The sequence below is a fragment of the Hipposideros armiger genome, unplaced genomic scaffold (assembly GCF_001890085.2).
Source record: "Hipposideros armiger isolate ML-2016 unplaced genomic scaffold, ASM189008v1 scaffold_345, whole genome shotgun sequence".
NCBI classification, from domain to species: domain Eukaryota; kingdom Metazoa; phylum Chordata; class Mammalia; order Chiroptera; family Hipposideridae; genus Hipposideros; species Hipposideros armiger.
The window spans coordinates 290683-299792 of record NW_017731695.1 but is presented as its reverse complement, the minus strand read 5'-3'; the positions used below and the strand labels follow the sequence as shown (position 1 = coordinate 299792).

General features: G+C 37.5%; 1 protein-coding gene across 1 annotated transcript in view; it reads right to left on the bottom strand.

Moving 5' to 3' along the window:
- The window catches only part of R3HDM1 (R3H domain containing 1), a 183044-nt gene extending 174456 nt beyond the window's left edge, over positions 1–8588 (bottom strand). The window contains exon 1 of the mRNA XM_019661343.1: positions 8434–8588. The gene's annotated coding sequence lies outside the window, so the exon portion shown is untranslated. The remainder of the gene's footprint in view (positions 1–8433) is intronic.
- Between the last annotated feature and the right edge of the window lie 522 nt (positions 8589–9110).

Genomic DNA, 9110 nt, shown 5'->3' with positions numbered 1-9110 from the left:
AAGCAATGTCCTCCACAACTAGACTGAAGAACAAAAGGACAGCAACTTGTCTGTTCCCCTTCCCCCAATTCCCCAGCCCTGTTCCCATCCCCCAAATCCCCAATTAAGAAAAAAACAAAAACAAAAAACCCCAAATATCTCAATAAAGTGAGTCACACAAATTAAAAAAAACAAAACAGAAAACAAAAATTATCTCAATAAAGTGAGTCACACAAATTAAAAAAATAATAAATAAAAACCAGAAACAGCGCACAGGTGGCCATCAACAGAACAGAAAAACTGTATATATAATAAAATATTATTTTGTAATAAAAACGAACCACTCATACATGGAACATGAATATATCTGAAACACATGTTGAGTGAAAGAAGCTTTACACAAAAGAGTACTTACTATATAATTCCATCTATATAAGTCTTAGCTCAGGAAAATGCAATATATGGTAGAAAAGAATCAGAACTTTTGGTTGTTGTTTCTTGGGGTGATGGTAATATTCTGTATTTTGATAGACATATAGGCTATAAGGATGTACACAATTTGTCAAAAACTCACTGAATAGTATGTTTGTGATTTGTGCATTTTTCTGTATGCATATCTACCTATAAAAAGTTATCAAATATTGAACTCTAATTAATTATATGTATGCCAGTGTTCAGGAGTAAAGAATACTGACCTTTGCAACTTATTTTGAAATACATCAAAGAAATTAGATACAGGATAAGCCAAACAGAGCAAAATGTTAATAACTATAGAATTGAGTAATCTATCAAATTTTGTGTACGCTTGGAACATTTTAGCAGATCTCACAAAAACAACACAGATGCCAGAAGACATTAGCGATATGTCCAAGAGGAAAATGATTTTGAACTTAGCGTTTTATACTATCAATTAGGTATGATGTCAGAATAAAGACTTCAGGCATATTAGTTTTCAAAAGGTTTACTTCCTAAGCAAAATTTTTCTTGGGAAAATACTGCAGGCTATTATCTAGCAAGAGTGTAAAACCAAGAAAAAGGACCTATAGGATCCAACAAACAGTTGATTCAAACTAGGAGGGCAGTGAAGGGAAGCCTGAGGATGAGAGAAAGACGCAAGAATCCAAGAGAAAAATCCTGAGGGACAGAGGCCTCCATGAAACAAAGACTGAATAACTTTGAGGATATATTATTGATGGTACATTATGGTTTGTCAATCAGAAAAAAAGAAAAACAATTCAAATTTACAGGAAAAGTAAAAAAATTACAGGAAATCCAAGCTTCTAACGTGTAATGAAACAATGTGACATGATTTTGGTAAATTGATGAAAGCATAAAAAAAAATCCATTTGACTTCTGGTGCTAAGAACATTCTCATTCTCTTCAAGAGACTCATGAGTCCTGACAGTACCACAGTAGGTAAGGGGATGATAATCCATTACAGAGCCACTGTACAGTTTTACTTTTATGTGCACGCCCTGATCTCTGATTTTTAAAAAGCTTTAAAAAACACAAACTTTCCAAAAAGTTATTTTAGAAATGTAATAAGTTTCACACTGGCTGTTTTCTACCCCAGTCAAAAAAAAAAAAAGTTTACAATCTTTTGAGCATATTGAATAAACATGTAATGTTTCTGACTTCATAAGACACAGAAGTTGGCAAAATTATTCGAGTAAAAACACTTAAATCTGAGCATCATTTTTCTGAAATCAACTTATCAAAATGATCTAAAAATAGGGTTTAAAAATGTCCTCCAAGACATTTCTTTACTGTGGTCGTACCACCTTGAATAAGACAGAACCTAAAATCACAGATACCATTACGATCTAGTTATTTGATTCTGTGACAAGATCTGGTATGCTTTAAGGACTAGATCTAAACAGTTTCTCAGCTAGCAACAACATGGAATAAAACCTGGCAAGCCTAGGAAGGGGGTTAAACAGCCAGGGGGAGTATATAGGAGAAAAGTACCTATTGAGGACATCTATAGGTTACTTTTCCACCCTTTCCCCCTTTTTGGGACAATTGGTCCAAGCCTTGGGCCTGGGCAGATAAAGTCTCCCATCCCTGCCCACACTTGTTTCTACTCTCTGGGGGCACGAGAAGAGGAAGAGGGGACAGGTGATATTGACATTGATGTACCTTTATGATAACATTTTAATTATATCTGGGACCAATTGGACCTCCTCTCCCTCTGACTATGCCCACCCTCTCCACATCAAAAAAATGTAGTATGTAATTGTTAATCTCAAGACCCTGAAACAAGGAAATGTAATGTAGAGACACCAAGTCCCTTAGGAATGCACCCATCACTAGAATAGTTCAAGCAAAGGCTAAATTATTATCTGCCTGATTTCTTTCCCCAGAATAGCTTGCTTAAAAGGCACAAGCCTTATAGCAACTAAAAAATGAATATAGGTGATTGATATTCGATTCTTTCTAGTTTATATGAAGAAGGGTTGGAAAGTGAAAAGGCAGCAGGTCCCAATAAAAGGAGAATGAGAAGAGAATTGGCATTTAGGGAAAACAACGCATGTAAAATGAAAATGGAAACTGCATCTCGGATGTGTCTGATGTTAGGGTATTTATATTGTGCTCAGATGCATGTGAACATGACTGAGTAAAAATAACAAAAGAACAATATGAAATACATGAATGTTATTTTGCAGAGGATATTTGTTTAAAAATGCTTTTTTTGATTACTATACAGGAACATATATATAAGTAGCAGGTATTTTTTTGTACTTCGGTTTCTAATTTTTAAATAATTATAGATTCACAAGAAGTTGCAAAAAAAAATAGTACAGCAAGCTCTTTTGTACTCTTCATCCAATTTCCCCCAATAACATCACACAAATATAGTTCAATATCAAAACCGATTTGCACTGATACACTCCATAACTTTATTCAGATTTTACCAGTTTTACATGCACTCATTTGTGTTTCTGTGCAATTTTATCACATGTGTATTTATGTAACCACCACCACAATCAAGATACAGAGCTGTTCCATTACCACCAAGATCTCTCACTCCACTGCTTTGTAGTCACAACCATCCTGCTACCCCCACCTCATCCATAATGCCTGGCAACTGCTCATCTGTTTTCTACCTCTATAATTGTGTCATTTTGAGAATGTTATATAAATGGAACCACACGGTTGTTTGAGAGCCATTCAAGTTGCTGCGTGTATCAATGGTTTGTTCATTTTTATTGCTGCATAGTATTCTATGGCATGAATATGGCAGTTTAGCCATTCACTCATTGAAGGGCATTTGGGTGGTTTCCAGTAAAAAGGTACTTATTTTTAAACACAGCAATTTTGTAATATGCAAGCTTCTTTCCCAAGAGAACATTTAAAATAAGGGCCATAAGTTTATTTAAGCCATAGCTTTGCATACATACACAGAGATGTTTTCCCCCCTCATATTAAACATTTTTTAAAAATTAAATCCCACAGTTTCCCTTCTCAGTGAGGGTCAAGGCAGCAAGGTGAATCTGCAGTTAGTTTAACTTCTAACTCATACTGTAAGGTGATATTTTATACCAGTTATAGAACTTCTTTCATGTATTAGGTTAGTGAAGTTAACTGCACAACTAGACCACAAAAGTAATATATATTCATCACTGATCAAACTAAAGTTGGACAAAATCAGATTATAGTACTTTAAACTCTTAGACAATATTTTTGTCTTTCAAGAAGAAAGGTAAGAGTAAAAACAAACACAGTTTATTTTCCATACTTAACTTCCTTTGGAGAGGAAGTAATCTAAGGGAGTTGTAGATGAAAACATTAGTCAAGTAGGCTATAAGAACAATCACTTAAACATGCTATGTGGTCTAGTATTCATGAAATTGGCTCAAAAATCTCACCATTTGCCTAGAGAAGTGAGGTTACAGGTAGAAATTAAGAAAAAATTCACAAATCTACAATTCAGAAGGCAGAGAAAACAACACAGACCATAAAGCGTAGGCTTTTGAAGCTTGCAGGAAAAAAAATTAAGTTAATAGGCATGTGTGGAGACTAAGAAGGTAAGAAGACACAAAATATTAAAAGATAAAATCTGGGAATTAAAAACAAAAACAAATTGCTGGAAAATACGGTAAAGAACTAGCTTTGAGCCAGGATTAAATAACTCATCTCTTATTTCAACTATCAGTTAATGACTAATTGAATTAAATTCTGTAAAAGATACACATGCTCATGTCTTATCAGGTACAAGCAAATTTGTTTAGTTACATAATGTATCCTTATTGGGGAAGCAAAGTTAACTTAATAAAATTTTGTTTGATTATATGATTTGATTTTTTGCATGTCTGTGTTATTAATAAACATCAGAATTCATAGGGATTAAGTGGAAGATATTTTACTTTTTTAGAAAAAGATTATTATACTGAGAAAAAAACAGTCATATTCCCTTCTCTTTACAATAACTATCTTAGCTTAGTTAAGTTATAAATAATAAATTATCACTGTATGCAGGTGTCACTATAAATATAGTTCTGATTCTGTGGTTTGGAGCTGTAAAGACTATTTGAAAAGTTCACTGCCATTTGTAACCACACTTCTTTGACACACAGACTGCCCAATATATTTACAATAGATCATGAAAGTGTTAACAGTGAAATTTTCTAATTAAAATAGCAACAACATATTACAAATCCATCAAGCCTTAAGTGTTTATTATTGTAGCTATTATCAATAAATCAACAGACAAGTGTTGACGGGGACATAGAGTAAAGGGAATCCTTGTGCACTGTTGGTGGGATTGCAAGCTGGTGCAGCCACTATGGAAACAGTATGGAAGTTCCTCAAAAAATTAAAAATAGAACTACCTTATGAACCAGCAATTCCACTTCTAGGTATTTATCTTAAGAAATTCAAAAGACTAATTCAAAAAGATATATGCACCCCTATGTTTGTTACAGTATTATTTACAATAACCAAGATATGCTAGCAACCTAAATGCCCAGCAATAGATGACTGGATAAAGAATATGTGGTACATATACACAATGGAATATTATTGAACGAAAAAAAAAGAATGAAATCTTACCATTTATGACAACATGAATAGACCTAGAGGATATTATGCTAAGTGAAATAAATCAGACAGGGAAAGACAAATACCACTTATATGTTCACTGAAGAACAAAATATATGAACAAAATAGTAACAGACTCAGATACAGAGAACAAACTGATCCTTGCCAAATGGGCGGGATGTTGCAGGTGGGGGACTGCGTGAAAAAGGTGAAGGGACTAAGAAGAACAAATCGATAGTTATAGAATAGTCACAGGACAGCACAGGGAATATAGTCAATAATATTGTAATAACTACGTATGGTGGCAGGTGGGACTAGCTTTACCAGGGGATCACTTTGTAAATTATATAAATGTCTAACCACTATGCTGTACACGTGAAAGTAATATAAAATGATATTAATGTCAACTGTTAATTGAAAAATAAAAAATATTTTTAAAAAGTTTATTACTGTAACATTTTCAAGAACGGAAAAAATAGGTGTTATCAACTCTCAGCTTGAGGAATTAAAATTTAACATTAATTCAAATGGGTATAATTATGTATTTTAAAGTACCACTACAAGAAAATCTCTTTTATTACTTGGCAAGAAGGCATGGCAATGCATATCTTCTGCATAGTATTTGAAAAAGCTTATTTCAATTTTATAAAATTTTCTACTGCTGCTGCTATGTAAGGCTCCTTGAAGGAGCATCCAATTGTACTGGTTTAATAAGTTGGGAAGCCTGCCATAACATTATGTACCTCAGCTCACTATTTAGCATAAGGTGCAGCTGCCTTGAACCCTGGCCAGGCATTACTGTAAGAAGACTTCATAACAGAACTGTTTTCATGCTAACCTTAAATTTGTCTAACTGTACAAACTTCAAGGACATGATTATGTGCGAAGACACAGTACACTTTCAAAAGTGCCTGGGAGGAGAAAAGAACCATGTGTCTAGCATGTTGATTCACAGAAAAGAAACACGAAAGTACTGATAAATAATGAAAATTAAAAACCAACAAAACTGTAGTCAGCCTACGGTCATAAATTCAAATGACTTTCTTAATCTTAACTCTATATTAAAAGAGTTCAACTGTTGCTTGCCTGGTAGCACAATAAATATGGGTAGTAACTAACTATATAAACTAGATCTTGAAACACATATTGGCTAAGTAAAATTTAAAAGATACTACAATAATTTATCATTACAATAATTTGCCACACTCTTATTCCAAATAATCCATTTGAAATATACTCCGCAAACTACATTTTAATGTCATAACAAAAAAAAAATCTTCTATAAAATAAGCAACTTGTTGATACCCAATTACCAATTTCCTACATAACTTTCACTCTAAAAATGGCTACCTACAAACTGCACTTACTTTGTCACTATATATGAGTAAATGAAAACCCCCATTGTACTCCTCACTAATGGAACATGTTGGCTGCAACACTGTGCATGGGAATAAAAAACCTATTCTCTTAATATACATGAAATATTTAATAATATACATAATCTTAGTATGCATAGTTAATATTTAACCATACATACCATGTGTAGGCACAATGCTAGGGGCTTTACATACATCATCTCTAAGCTTCACAACTCCATGAGTTAAGCACTATCATCCCCATTTTACAGATGACGAAACTGAACTGAAACTCATAGTGGGGTCCTACAGCTAATAAGATAATGTAGAAGCCTCCTATATTTCTATCAGCCCTTTCTGTACATAAAGCACACGAGATCTGAGAGCATCAATTATATAATTTATCAATTAACCAACAAGTTTTAGAAAATGCTACGCTGAGTGACTGATGCTACGGATACTTTGTGGGGAGCTGAGGGGACTTACCTTTCAGGGTTATGCGTTCCATTTTAAAAATTGTAACACACCAAGTTTCTTCCAGGTCCTGATTTATGGATCTATGCCAATTCTGTATCTAGGTGTGTTATTTATGGAATATGGAAGATCATTAAGCCAGTCTGGTCTTACCAGACCCCAAAGAAATGGTCTAACGTTGGGCAAAACTCAAATATTCCTTCAGAACCCAAGGTGTTTCTGGTAACAAGCCTCAGAAGTGGGCCTAGAACTTTATCTTGATTACAGACATGTTTACTATAAATTACAGAATCCATTATTTAAGGACATATTCACCCAGGCAAAAAAGCAAGGAATGAAAAGATGAGCGCTCAATATGTGAGGAAGCAGCATTTGCTCTCAAATGTGGTCAAATATGACAAATTTTGTTAAGGTGTTGTCCAGTTACTCTAGTCATATTGGTATCCTACCATATTAATATTATATAGAGTTTACTGTTTCAAATATTAAAAGGTGGGCTTCCAAGTTGACTTTCATCATCTTTTCATTACTTAAAAGTTCTTGTAGTCAATGACATTTAAGCTAAAAACAAAGGGTTTCTTCAGAATTACAATCAGGCAAACTGTAATCTTGGAGAGATATATACACATTTTTTTTTCTATAAAATCTTATTAGAAAAATCATCTATTTACTAAGCCTTACTATTTTAGAAAGCACTTCACCTTTTACTTAGTTGACTTGCTATCCCAGGACGATTATACACGGAGCATGACACCCTCAAAAATTTAAGTTTCTACATAAAAAAGCAAGCTCAAAGAACAGATGCACTCTCCTCTGCACCTACCAACAACAACAAAAAAAGAGAACGACGACAAAAAACTTCAAATACACACAGGGATTTTGGAGGGCAGCCTAAGACTCGTCCATAAAGTGTGTAAATCTGATTCCCGGAGTCCGTGGCACTGACAGTCATTCAACTTTCTTTTTAAATTTCCCATTGTGCTTTTTCAGGTACACAGGAAAGATGTACCTACGTTTCACCAACCGGTCGGAACGTCTTATTTCTTTTCTAAAAATTCTCCTGGGGCACGGCCGGGGGCCACGGCCATGGGGTGGGCCGCGGAGCCCGAGGCAGAGGCGCCAGCCACCCGGGAGAGCACAACCACGCACCGCACCCGCTCTTGGCAGGCCTGCTGTGGCTGGTTCCCGAGTCCCTAGGGCTGCAAGGGCAGCAGCAGCAGCCATGGCAGGGACTCGGGAACCTTTCCCCCGCCTCCACCGTTAGGCCTCCAGGGGTCTGCTTTTCACATGGCCCCCGTGTGGGGGCGGTGGGCACAAGGTAGGGGATGCAGCTGCAGCCGCAGCGACGGGCCAGGAGAGCCGGACTCCCTTGGAACCCGACCTCCCGGAGGGCTGGCAGTAGCAGCAGTACATCGGCGGGGCCCTGGCTGGAGCACCGACGGCTCGGAGAAGGCCACCTTCTCACACACCACATCTCTCCCCTGCCTGCCTCCTTCTCCGTTAGCGCTACCGGTTGGCGGGCGGGGGAGGGGAGCGAGGCGCGTTATTCCCGGGGAGCCGGAGGGGGGTGGGGGGCATCTCTTACCCGCGTTACTGAGGAGGAGGAGGAGGAGGCGGTTCGAGTGCGGCGCGGCGGGGCGACGGCGGGGCTGGGTGGGTGCAAGTACGAGTCTTACGAAAGGGAATTAACCCCATCACCAGCCCGGACACCGGCTCCAGCGGCGGCCGGGGCTGGCAGAATCCCGCCCCTTCCCACCACGCACTAGCCCCACCTCTTCGTTCTCTTTGAGGAACAGTCGACAAATCATGGGCTGTACGTTCTTGGAGTGACATGAGGATCATCCAATAAAGCCTAGACATACAGCCTTCTCTCCACCCCTTTATCTCCCCTCAGGCCGCGGGAGAGCTCTGCCAAGTCTTCCTCCACCCTCAAGGGAAAAAGAACCAATCGGTGATTAGTAACCGCCCTTGAAGGACGCAAAGGGCAACCAATGGGATAACTAAGAGGACAGCCATTTTGCCCACTTGTAAAAGAGCCACCTTTTCCCACGAGTTGGATCCTGAGGTGGGGGAGTTCTGGGAGTTTTTACTGACTTGGAAATATTGGAAAGACAACCATATTTCTTCCAGGAATATTTGTAATGCTTTATAGGAGTAAAAGAAAAATTTCACCCTTCATGTGGGGGAAGTCAGGAATACTGCTTAAACGCTTGGCTTCTCCCCTTAGCGGTAACGGGTTCTAAGCCGAACACCTGGTTTCTC